The following is a 13,437-nucleotide window of genomic DNA, read 5'->3' as shown; positions in this document are numbered from 1 at the left end:
ATAATAAAATTAATATATATACTTTTAAACATCCTGAAAAATTTTGTGCTTTAGAAATCATGATGCATGGTCCATATCTGGTGACAGGAAATATCATTACACAGTGTTGCTACAGGTAGGGCCTATAGCAAAAAAAAAAAAAAAAGTGGGGGAAATTAAAATGGTCAAGGAATACCTAGAAAAGTGAGGAAAACATATTTTTCTGGAATATTTTCATGTGACAGAAAAATTAATCGGAAAATACCTTTTACGCCGACATTAGGCATCTCAAAATATGCCAAAATATTTAATATAAAAATTTGGTTGATATTCCTTTTTGTGAAATCCTGGGATTTTTACAGTAAACAAAAGGGGGTGAAAATATTTATATATGCGTGCTTGTATAATTGTTACAAGTACTCTGGTGAAGAAGCTGGCCAACCAGTACACTCGCCTGCCTGTGGGTGGTGCGTGACACATGTAGCGCCCATTCCTCCATTATCGCTTCATGCCTAATTCTATTAGCAGTGTTGTCCCACTACCCCCTTTCTTTCTCTAGCCATTGTTCTCGGAGCTTCAAATGTATAATCTGGAATTCTGATGACGCAACACTTTGGATGGCTACAAGACCTTTCCAGGTTAGGACTGGGCGGATATATAAATGGATAGACTAACCTGTGAGGGCAGTGAAGTGAATAGGGGAGTGACCTCTCAGTGAGCAAAATTGAATGCCGAGCGATGGGCTTTGTGTGTGAAGATTGGTGCATCGGGGACTGAAACAATCGGGAATGTGTTGTGTGAGACAGACTAGTGAGTAGTGCTAGGCTGTTTGTTGAAGCAGATGGTGTAAAAGCTGTAACTGAGGAGTGCCATCGGTTGGTTAAAAAATCGACAGCTTCTGCAAATCAGAAGAAAGGGTGTGTCAAGGGAAAGTTATGATGGAAGATGCTTCCAACAGCCACCCACGTTTGATGACCAATCGTCGTGGGCAATACCTATACAGGCGCCAGTTTGAGGCAGCTGCAGAAGTAAATGATGGAGTGAGGATGAGTCTTGGCTTCGCGAAGTTCTCTCCTGCCCCGGACTTTACCAGTTTTAGAACAGAAGGACTATGCTGTATTAGTGGAAGCTCTTGAACTGAGGTATGACGACCGACACATGGGCGAGGTATGCAGGACTGCTTTGAATATATGTCATCAACGATCCTCAGAAACCCTTCAGTAATTCGAGGCTGACATCGAGTGGCATGTGAATCTTGCCTGCCCAAAGGCTCCTGCAGAATTCCGACAGCAGCTAACTACTACTGTATTTATATATGGACTCAAGGATGCAGAGTTCCAGCAAACCCTTGTTTGGCCCACCATAAGAAGAGTGGCATTGCCCTGGTTCATGCCCTAAAGATAGAATATGTGCGAAATGCATCTAGGAACACCAAAATCAAGACAAAACAGGATTAGAACAGTACCACGAGGGAAACACTTATGCCCCCACCAGCGAAGGAGATATCATCTGGGCTTTGAAGAAGCTGCTGAATAATACTCAAGGCTTTAGGAGGACAGGAGGTCGCCCACTGTGCTTTGCCTGCCAGGAACTCGGGCATATTCAGTGGGACTGCCCGACACCTAAAGGCAAGAAGAACAACAGGGAAACGAGCAGTAGCGCATGCCAGCTTTTCGGGACGCGATAGCCTCTAGGGTGTTCCATGTATCTTAACTCTGTAGAGGAAACTATAATGGGTTACTAAATGGATGGGTAAACAGTGCTTACTTACCGTCGAGACTGGTTCATCAGCATCTATAGATCGAACAGATATCGTTAATCAGGAACAGTTGAGAAGGACACCACTCCCATACAAACTGAAAACAGCAACTGGAGACAGCTGGATTTGAAGGTAATGATAGATACTTGGACAGTGTTGTGAACACTTATTGTTGCTGATATTACTGATGAGGTAACTTGGGAATTTACATCATGAACCAATATAGATTAGTTCTTGAGATGGAAGGTCAAGAAATGCAAATCAGAGGGAAAGAGGAAACGCAATTATAAGTGGCCATAGTGCAGGTAGAAGGCCTAGTTGATGAAACTGTTTTATTTCTGGCCAATAATGAGCAGATAATAACAACCTGAATACAGGGAGACTAGGACAATATGACCTACTTCATCGAGTCAGATATGATCCTGATCAGTGGCGAGGCGTGAGGTTTACATGAGGGGAAGCAACAACTCCGTTCACCACAAAACATGAACCCGGGGGGGGGGGGGGGGGGCCCTCCCCGGGGAAAAAATATGGAAATCAAGGTAACAAAAGGGTGCTATTTAAGTAGTTTTCTTAACTGAACATTGCCTATTCCATAGGTAGAAAAATTGACTTTTTTTTAAATTATATATTATTTTTGAAATATAATAATGTCTGACTTATGTACATTATTCTGATAATAAAATACCTACTATAAATTATTTATATACTAAGTGGTAGTGTAGTATCATCGATATCTGGTTCAAAATATATAAATAGACAACACATAGCAAAGTAAGTACTTAAAATAAAGAAAAGAACATCATAAAAATGTACTAGAATAGTAAAAATTAAATCTTGGTATTTTTCGTACCAACACAAAATAAATTATCTTCATACATGATCAGAAACTCTGGTAACTGGTACGTGTACCAAGAAACTGGCACGTCAATCATTCCATTCCTGAAACGCCACGATTTTTTTTCTAACCTAACTAAAATTAAGTGTATTTTGGCGGGGTCCGGGTTAGGGAGGGACCTAGGTGCGTCTCAGGCCGAAGCCTATACGCCTAGTCATGCTGGGATTAGCCATGCAGGAAGAGGGTCGCATGCATCATGTGCTAGAAGGGGATTGGCCAGCCATGGCAACGATTGGCGCCATGACTAACTCCCCTCACTCTTAAATCTAGACTATAACTAGAGCATGAATGTGCCCAGGGTTTTCCCTGTGTCTGAAACGCCACCTCGCCACCTCGCCACCTCCCGTGCCGAACTGTAGCGGACATAGCCGAAGCAGTCGGCGGAAGAATTCCACCGTCTGCTTCGGCCATGTTCGCTTCAGTTCGGCAAGAAAGCGTTACCTTCGTAGCTTCTACCACGTATTTTTACAGCCAATCCCCTCCTCGAACCTTTGTACCATGCCACCCCCCTTCCGAAAGGAAACTACTGCGGCAGCCTTCCTGCTGAAAGCGGTCCTACCAGCGCTTCTAAACCTAGCAACGCTTCTAAAACAGCATGTTTTGTGTCTCAACGAGTTCTTTTCTTATAGCGCACAGAGCACAGTATTGGGTCCCAAGAAGATAGTGTAAAAAATACATACACCTAACTGCACGAGCCAAAGTAAAATACTATTCTGAATAAAATATTTATTTAAAAAATACAATGTCTGGAAACTGCCTGGGCAAGCACTGCTTGCCTTGCTTGCCCTGACGAGACGCCATTGATCCTGATCATCCGCAGCATTACAAATGTAGGGGAGATTGTGCCAGAAAGGGTGGCCAACCTCAATTCAAAAATGAAGGTTGTAAAGTAGGGTGAACTATTTGCTATCTGTTAACCTGTATTTTGGTTAACTCAGTGTGAAGCTACTCCACCTTACAATCGCAATTTACCACCACTGAGCACTGATTTCGATCAGTTATTAAAGCGATCTCAGATAACCTTGTCCCGATGCGATGAAGCAGAATAAATTACTGCATTTCTACTAAACAACCAGGAAGTCTTATCTCTTGGGGATACTGACCTTGGAAGAAGTAACCTCGTCTACCATTGCATTAACAAAGACAATGAAGAACCAATATGACAGGCCCCACGGCGGCTGCTTTTAGCTGGAGCAAAAAGTCGAATTACAGCCAAGGAAGGAGGCTGCTTTAGCTTCACCAATTTTTTTGTTTATCATAAACCATTAAGTGGGTATTACAACCGCCATATTGAAAAGAGAAATGATCCGGTCATTGCCTGGCATCGGCCCGTTTTGACTTCACTTTCGCTAGCACATGCTCCATCTGAACTCTTTCAATATTTCTTGTATATAACAGTCACATGTCAGAAAGAAAATAAACATTGAAACAGTCCTGTACCTAGTAGCACTTACTGAGATTTTTTTTTTTCAAAATCCTATTTTAATCAATAAATTATTCGTAACTTTAAACCATAATGACTGTAACTTGATCGATGCTTACTAATACGAGGGTTGTAGTCTAAATAAAGTAATTGCGACATACCTGGAAAAAAAAATTGGTTGTCTGTAAAGTCGGTTTAAGGACGATAGTTTAACGTGACGTCATAACAAAACATTGATGAAATGATTACATACTTTTATGAATAAAATTGAATCATTTTTATTGAATTATCATTTTTTTTTTGTATGGATACAAAGAAGGTGTGAAATGAAATCTACAATTTAATTGATAAATTTACTTTTATTTGCACTCATTAATTAAAATATGTTTATTACTTTAACGAAGAGATTATTATAACTATAACTTTAATACATGTTTGCTATTTAACTTCTTCCAATCTGGGTTATTCTGTTAAGGATAGGACGATGATAGGAAAAGTATGAAACGAATGGGAGTGTTTCAAGTTTAATGTGCCTCGTAAAAGTCAAATCGATGGTTGTTCCAATCGAGTGGAAGAGAGATAGATGCGGCGCAAGCGTACAATGAGCGTAACGGGACACAGCGTAACGGGACAATGTGCGTAATGGGACACTTTTTCGTGCGTGCAGCCGGCGTTCATCGATTTATTAGACGTCACGTCAAAAAAGACTTTAATGTATGTACAAGCAAACAAACAGTAGATTCTTTCAATATAATCACTAGCACAGTCTTGTACCTTTTGCCAGATGTCAGGAAGTCGTAGGATACCGTTGGCAAGGTGTTGTTTGTTATTATCAGACTCGCCGGCTTGAGCCCATGTCTCTTCAATGGCGATAATACATTGAAGAAATGCGTCTCCGTCACTGCGGTATCTGTCGAGGTGGCTACCAGCCAGTGCATACCGGTGCCATTTAGGTACGTCAGTGAGTCGATGTGGAACCCAGCGAGAGACAATTTTCCTCATGTTAAGTCTTTCCTTCAGTATTTGCCACACCATTTGATGACTGAGCCCAACTTCAGCGGATATTTCCCGGACAGTCCATCGACGGTCTATGGAAAGGAGACCACTCACGATGTCAACGCGATGTTGAGGAATGGATGGCTGACCAGAGCGGTGAAAATCCGCAGTCTCGGTCCAACCAGCCCGAAACGCCTTGACCCATCGTGAAACCGTCCTATACGGTAACGCATTCGCGTCACAGGCTTAAAATAATCCTTGATAACATTGCGATGCATTTTTGCCACAGGAAACCTTGATTTTAATCCACGACCACTGATCACTTTTTTGTAAACATGCTTTATATCGATATAAACGACACTGTTCACTTCAACGCCACACAGCAAATGCCCCTCTACTTGATCGACGTTTGTATGTAACTACTCTACACATCGACAATAGCGCCACCTCACTGCTCCGATATCCTTTTTGCGCATGCTCGATGTTCTGCGACTTTCTGGGCTACGTTGCTACTACTTTACTTACTAGCCTCGTATTTCTGAGCACGTAAAATGTTTAGTGATTGTAACTTATTTTGCCACAATTAAGGGGATAATATTATCCTACTAATATTATAAACGCGAACGTTTGTAAGTATGGATGGATGTTTGTTACTCTTTCACGTAAAAACTACTGAATGGATTTGAATGAAATTTGGCCTACAGCTAGCTTATAACCTGGATTAACACATAGACCCCATATTAATATGAAATTCCATCCCTAAGGGAGTGAAAAAGTGATAATTTCATTTTATAACAGAAAAAAAATCATAGGTAATAGACTTACAAATAGTAAGTGAGTGTCATTTCTCTATGTCAGACACACGATCATACACATAGTAAGGTCTGGCAAATTCATATCCTTCTCCTTGGTGAGACCAGCCCGCTTAGTAGAGCTCGCAGCGGCTAGAAAATAAAGGCGCTAATAACAGTTTTGTTCTTAACTTCGTCAATAGATAGAGTTGCCTTGAATTTTAAACGCACCATCGTTTGATGCGTTTGTCATGTCTTTAATTTTCGTTTGTTTGTGCCGTATGCGTTCCTATACCATTCATCCGATTGCGATGAAATTTTGGTAATTTGTTATGTGCATGCCCATGAAGGTTACTGAGACGGTATAACTATTTTTCAATAGTTGGAGCACGAATCGTGTCAAAAAATGTGTTTATTTCATTTTATATAGTGGCACTTTGTCTGTTTTTGTTGTATAAGTGCGCATGCATGACACAATTTATTTAAATATGAAAGAGAGACAAGAGATAGAGTGATATATATAGAGAGCGAAATTGAGACGTAGAGATAAGTTGAGATAGAGCGAGGTATAGAGAATGAAATGGGTTAGATAAAGAGATATACCTATAGATGTATAGAGCTATATAGAGACATATAGAAGATACTAGCTGCCCGATCCGGCTTCGCACGGTTGTATTAATTGGGGGGGGGAGGGGGAAATGAGACCAAATCTCTTATTTACAGTTATAATAAATGAAATAAAATGAAAATTAATTAATTTTGACAAAAATTTAATACAATGCTTTGTAATGTACCGAAGAAAAAACGAATAGCACCGATGGTTTCCCGACTCTCGAGCACGCAACGTTGTCATGGAGACGAAGTGCCCACTGTTTCCCGGGCTTAAACACCAATCAACATTGATGATCAGTTTATTATTAATAATAAATTTTTAAGACCATTGATCGAAATAAAAACTACCCTATCTCTCAAGTTGGAAAAAATTACACATAAATGCCCATTTTCATCGAAATCAGTTGACTTGGTGAAGGGGACCTTTTTAGAAATCAGATGTAGTTAGTAATTGTCTTCTTAAATTGAATAATTTATATCACTTTCAAATCCCGACCGACTTTGTTCTACCAGTGTATAGTTATTTACCTGTATATATCTAAAAATTGGTGGTCTGTATTTAATGAGTGATGAGGACTACACTAACAATGAAATAGTCGTTGCCATGGAGACGAATGAAGCATCAACAATGCTACAGCCGTTGCCGTGGTGATTTTCTGCCAACTCATACATACATCACATTAGAAAACTCTAAAATTATAAGATTAAGACCATTAATCGAAATAAAAACTATCCTATCTCTCAAGTTGGAAAATATTACACCTAAATGCCAATTTTCATCGAAATCGGTTAAGTGGTTTAGGAGTCCATTGAGGACAAACATTGTGACACGAGATTTATATATATTAAGATAGAGATAGTGGGAAGTATATATGTTGATATAAAGAGATAAATAGAGATAGAGATATACATAGATGTATATAGATGTAGATAGAGATAAATATTTATAGAGAGATGGATATATGATTTGTATATGTGGAACTACTTCAAACATATTACAAAACAAAACTGAATGAGGCATTGCAATGCAGGCCGAGCATTAGCTAGATAATGGAATCTTTTCAATATTAGTAATCTCTTTTTTTTCCAGCTTTTTTCTATATTCATTTATAAAGTCTATATTACATACAGACCAGGTAAATAACTATAAACTGGCAGAACAACGTCTGTCGGGATCTGAAAGTGATATAAATTAATTTTCACACTTGACATTCAAATTAAGAAGACAATTTATTACTAACTACACCCTGTGTTAAGCCCGGGCAATGCCGGGTATTGCAGCTAGTAAAAATAAAAAAAAATCACATTCTGTAGGACTACTGATGTCAAAAAGAAGCTCACTTCTCTGAAGTTGTAAAGAGAAAACGATTAATAATAACATAATTCACAGCAGATGCAGTAGTTAAAATTTTATTCAAACCTCTTTTTCTTATTTAGGATGTACCTAATCTCGTCGACAGCGAATTTATAGTAGGCGATATTGTAACAGATATAAAGAACTTCGTTGGTCGTCTCTACATTAAGTAAAATAAATGTAACTGGCATAATTTTAAGCATATATGATTACCTTATTAAAGAAAGTGTATACAATCCAAAATCTCGAATAATTTATAAAACTAAATAGCAACTTTTTTCATAAAATGATATAAATATAAATGTTTTGTTCAGATATGGCTGATGAGATCTTGGCCGCATCATATAAGTAAGAATAAAAGTGTTGAAAGGTGAAAATTAATCTTACATAGCATTTTTGAAGCTTCTGCAGTCGTTTTGCTAGTTTGTCAGTCAAATTAGGTAACACAAACACAGCATAAATCAAACTGAAGCATAATTATTGCATGGACAAGTATGGTTTTAAGATTAGGGAGGAGAGGATTTTTTAAGCTTCGTAAACAATGAAGTGCTAAATGTTCTTTCTTGCTGATTTGCATTATTTTCCTCTTTCCAGGTTAAGGTTGAGTTCATCAGAATTCCAAGGTTTCTCACAACATTAGAGAACTTAATGTCATCTCTTTCAAGCGATAGGCTACTGCGTTTGATATGAGTTGCTTTAGATATAAGAGAGGAACGAATTAATATGACCTTGATTTTATCAATATTCAAAATAAATTTATTTTCCTGTGTCCATTAAAAAAAATAAGCAAGATCATCATTAACATTGCTAATGGGCTGATAAATATAAATTTGCTGTAGTATAACGATATATCTGTACATCGTCAACAAATATGTGGCATTTGCAATTCTTTAAATATTTAGGTAAGCCATTAATGAAGCGTGCCAAGAATTGAACCCTGAGGGACGCCTGCTATGACTGGGGACTACGAGAATACTTCGTCACCAACGACGACAAGGTAACAATAGCTCAGATAGGATTCTGACCAAGTACAATAACTATGAGAGAAATTGCACGGAATCGAAATATTTCGTAAGAAATTTTTGTTCTACTGAATCAAATCATTTACTAAGGCAAAGCAGCGTTAGAATAGTCAGCTCCCACCTGTCAATAGCCTGCTTTCTTATGTTATCTATGACATTAATGAGGGTAATATTGGTACTGTGAACAGGTGTTCCTGGCGTTTATACTCAATTTTGTGTGTTTAAATAAATTTATTCCAATATAAAATTAAACGTAAATAAATATAAACATTAATTAATTCAAGCCATAATACTCTTAGAAATTATAAAATTACTCTCTACTACAGGTTGGAAAACTTCAGTCTTCATCTTGGTACCTGTAGCCCACACAAACGGTGTCAAAAAACGGCCTCTCATAGCAACAATCCAGTAGTCAGTTATATTCTCGTTCCCTATGTTTTTGAGGCGCTGCATCCGAATCTAGAGTCATCCCACAAAATGTTATGGTGTGTTTTGAGATATTCGCAAAAAAAGCTAAATTTTCGACTTGTTTTGGTTTTTAGCTGATAATTGTAAAAGTATGTGTGGTAGGTAACGAAAAAAAAAATCAGTATAGTTTTTAAAGAAAACCAAATTTTACACAATTTGAGCTCAATCGCAGCTCCGTATGTCCAGTAATTACTGAGATACAGCACTTCAATAATCGGTCATATTTTTTCATAAAACGTCAAAATTTTTGTTTTGGTTCAACTTTTGAGCTAAATATTGGGGAAAATACTGATTCTAAGAGGAAAAACTTAAGGAGTAAAGTTGTAGCACATTTATTGAGCTTTAATTCAAGCACGAACGATGCCTGTTAACCTAATGGTTGACTCATACTTTGCAAAAAAAAATATATATATTAAAAAATTTAATTCCATGATGTGAAAACTTGTCTAAAAATGTAGACCTAAATTTTGCACAATTTCCTAATATTGTAAAAAAATCTTATATTATAATATTTTATAAAAATAAGTTATTGTATTAAGGTATTTATAATTGTAAGGTATTATTATAGGACTATAACTAGTAGTCCAAGCTAAGGAAAAAATTGTGTGTCGAACCCCTGAATGGTCCTTCAACTCATTCTTTTGCATAGACGCCTGGTGGTCGTCCTCGCGGAGGGGGAGGGAGGAGAGGACAGTTGGCCGTCGACGGGAGGGGGAAACCTCTTCTGTCGTCTTTCCCGGCTTCTTCTGCTCAGTGTTACAGCACAGTTTGTGCTGTCAGAATTGTTGACAAGTTACTGAATATCGGATCATGATTATGTTATTTGGTGAGAGGGTTGGGTGATGGGTCTCTTACAGTTGTGGTGAAAAAAGGTTTGAATTCTTTGGCTGAAGTAAGTAGGAAGAGGAAGGATGGTAAGATACTTTAGTTTGAAAGGAGTAGTTCAGTGAAAGTCTATGTAAAATTCTGTAGGAGTTATACTAATGAACAAATAATAACTGCGTACCAGAAGAGGGTGAAAAGGTTGAGAGCAACCGATCATCACGTTTATCAACATCCACATTCAATTTCAGGAGTCAGTGCTTTAGGTGTGGGATTAAGATACCTGACGACTATTAAGTCTCCCAGAGAAGAATGGCTGATCACTATCGTAATCCTGTGTATCTAGTTAAACCAGTATATATGAGAGCTAAAATGTGCAATGATGAGAACTTCCTAGGTATAGGGCACCGTGTTGGGCCCAGTCTCGGCATTAAGACTGCTGGGGGACGGTACCATTTATTATGTATGAAAGACCTCCACAATCGTTGCTGAGCTCCGTCCTAGCAACCCAGAAAACGAGGTTGATCCTCAGACACGGGCGTCTCTGGCGGGGGAGATGCGGGGGACACGTCCTCTCCAATATTTTCAAGTACAACCAAGCTAATATCTACACACAAAGCATATGATTGAAAAAGTAAGTCAGTTTTCCTTCTCTTCTTAGAAATGCGTTCTTCGAAAAAACCCTAACACGTAGGAGAATAATTGCTTATCTCAGGAGTATTATGTTCGACGGGCGGCACTTTGAAAGCCAATAAGAACATGAGATGCTGCTATCGTTATCTGTATGTTCCAGTAACATGATCCGACGCCCTTCAATCCGCTCATACACACACCTACACACACATCAATATGCCAGTTCCGAAGCTTCCAACTGTAGGAGTGGTTGTGGTTTTAGTTACTCGCGAATTTAGGTGTTATATATATATATATATATATATATATATATATATATATATATATATATCAAGCTTTTGCCTTTTGACACAAGTCACAACTCGTGACAAATTTTCGAATTGATCGTGACATGTTGTTCCAATAAACTTGGCGACGCAAAGCCTCGTAATCGTTTGCGTTATCATTGGAATTGGAGTAAAAATTAAGATTAATGATAAGTATAATTTTGTGTTTATAAATAACACAGTGGATCACCTTAACGTAACGTGTTACTGATTGTTATTGATTCACCACCAATAATCATAAACATATACTCTCTCTCTCTCTCTCTCTCTATATATATATATATATATAATATATATATATATATATATAAACATGGATAAGTTCGTTATTAAAATTAAGAAGCGTAAATGTGAGGAAGAATCAACAATTACACAATTAAATGAATATGAAAGTAATGTTGAAGTACGAACTTCAGTGCGTGTTCCTGAAAGTGCTGGCTCTAGTGTTACTTTAAATGATGCAGATAAGAATTTGTTTCCAAATCAACCACTTCAACTGCCAGAGAACTTTCCTGTTCAAAACCTAAAAGGACGAACCCTGCAGATTTCGTGGTTTAAAGACTTCAAATGGCTAAGTATTGAACAAAACGGAAACGGTATTATTTGTTTCTACTGCAATCGATATTGCCATTTAAATCCAGACTCTGGAAAGATTTCAAGCTCTCACGAAAAATCTGATTCTCATAAGCAAGCTGTTTTAAGTTATCGTCAGTTAAGTCAGCCTATCGAAATGCAACTGAGTTCTGTTAAACAACAAGAACAGAAAATAGCTAAAGAATGCCTTCAAAAAATATTGAGCTCTATTAGTTTTTTAGGGAGGCAAGGTTTGGCAATAAGGGGCCATGTGTCAGACAGTGTAAACCTACAGTGCTTATTAAATCTGCGATCAGAGGATGTCCCTGATCTGAATGGGTGGATTAACAAACAGAGAGAGAAGTTTACTTCTGGAGAAATTCAGAATGAGATGCTTAGTATGATGGCAAATGTAATTTTTAGGTGTATTTGCAACAGTGTTCGTTCACAAGAACTTCCAATATTTTCCGTAATCTGCGACGGTACCCGCGATATAAGTGGTATTGAGCAATCAAGTATTTGCATTCGTTGGGTAGACGCGGATCTTGAACCACATGAAAGTTTTCTGGGACTTTACAGCACAACAGACACAATAGGTAGGGCTATAGCATCTGCTATATTGGACATATTAACTAGACTAAATCTACCTGTCAGTATGCTCCGGGGACAGACGTATGATGGGGCTGCCAATATGAGCGGTATATATAATGGAGTGCAATCGGTAATTAAAACGAGGCAGCTAGCACTATTTGTACATTGTGGTGCTCATTGTGTGAATCTGGTGATAAGGAAAAGTTGCGAAGTATCTGCCTGTTCTAAAAATGCAATACAATGGGCTCATGAGTTAGGTGTCTTGTTTTCTCACTCATTTAAAGCACAAGGAAGGTTTGTTTCTGTAGTTGAATATAAATCTGAAGGTCCAATAGGTAATATCAGTAAATTAAAACCGCTCTGCCCTACAAGATGGTTGTATAGAGATAACCAAATTCGAGAAATTCTACATAAATATGACATTATACTAGAAACATAACAAGAAATTTCTGAAACCTAAAAGCAGCTCACAAGTGCTCCTGGTCGAATGCGGCACAACCCTATTGGGTCTATTATTAGGGAAGAAAATAATAATTGACATGTTGGAGTTTCTGAATAAGTCATTTCAAAGTCGGCAGCAAACTGTATCAGGATTGATTAAGGCTGTTGAAATTGTTTCAGAAAGTATTCAAAACGTTTGCAACGAAGCAAGTTTTGATGAAATAATGTAAGGAGCGAATGAAAAAATAGAACAATGTAATTTGAATCCCATTTCATTGCAAAGAATGAAGAGAATACCAAGAAAGTACATAGGTTCGGGAGAAGATTGGGTTCCTGAAGATATCAATGTTTATTACAGAAAAGAATATTTTGCCATAATTTATGCAGCTCTGAAAGGTCTAGAATCGACATTTGCTCAGGTCGATCTCTTGCGCCTTACGTTGTTATCAAGTATGGACGAAAAATACCTTACCAGTCTACTTCGAAATTATTCATAAATAGATGTCGCATCGTTTTCAGTTGAGGTGGAAATGTTTCTACAGAAGTATGGTGTTTCGTATGTCAGTGATGTTCGTAATATATTACGAAAAAAGTCGCCAGAAGTTAGGGCTATGTTTAAGAATGTTGAAAACTTAGTGCGCCTCTTGATTGTGGTACCTACTTCTTCATGCGAAGCTGAACGGAGTTTTAGCTCCCTACGAAGACTAAAAACATATTTAAGAAACAGCATGACTCAAAAACGTTTAAAT

Source organism: Bacillus rossius, chromosome 3 (genome assembly GCF_032445375.1).
Source record: "Bacillus rossius redtenbacheri isolate Brsri chromosome 3, Brsri_v3, whole genome shotgun sequence".
NCBI lineage: Eukaryota > Metazoa > Arthropoda > Insecta > Phasmatodea > Bacillidae > Bacillus > Bacillus rossius.
The sequence above is the reverse complement of the archived record's forward strand: the minus strand, read 5'-3'. Positions refer to the sequence as shown.